The sequence below is a fragment of the Sinocyclocheilus grahami genome, unplaced genomic scaffold, assembly GCF_001515645.1.
Source record: "Sinocyclocheilus grahami isolate Dianchi unplaced genomic scaffold, SAMN03320097.WGS_v1.1 scaffold784.1, whole genome shotgun sequence".
Lineage (NCBI taxonomy): Eukaryota > Metazoa > Chordata > Actinopteri > Cypriniformes > Cyprinidae > Sinocyclocheilus > Sinocyclocheilus grahami.
The window spans coordinates 116,532-116,914 of NW_015505963.1; the positions used below are offsets into that span (position 1 = coordinate 116,532).

Below are 383 nucleotides of genomic sequence, written 5' to 3' on the forward strand. Positions count from 1 at the left end.
TCAGGACATTTGACTATCCAGCGAGAATGACGGTCCGCAGACCCGCCTTCTGCTAGAAGCCTTCGGCCTGGGAGCTCCACTGCTCCACTAGACTCTGCGGAGTACGAGAAGTGAGGCCCCCAGAATGAGGGGCTGGAACACGGTGGGTTGGGACTGCTCCGCCCAGCAGCCCCTGCAAACCGCCTCAACCTCCTCAAAGGAAGAGAGGTTAACGCGTGCTCTCACTCGAGAAATTTATATCCCCAGAGCCCCTGTATATCTAACTTCTCATAGTCAGACAAATACTTCATTTTATTCCTCAGAATTAAATGCAATCAAACAACCAGACGAGTAAATACGGTCTAGTGTAGTAAGATTCACATCAAAAACCGAAATGATGTAAT

General features: G+C 49.3%; 1 protein-coding gene across 1 annotated transcript in view; it reads left to right on the forward strand.

Annotated features, from left to right (window-relative positions):
* Positions 1 to 383, forward strand: part of LOC107561620 (ras GTPase-activating-like protein IQGAP1) — a 71,089-nt gene that overhangs the window by 59,268 nt on the left and 11,438 nt on the right. The gene's annotated exons all lie outside the window — the stretch shown is intronic.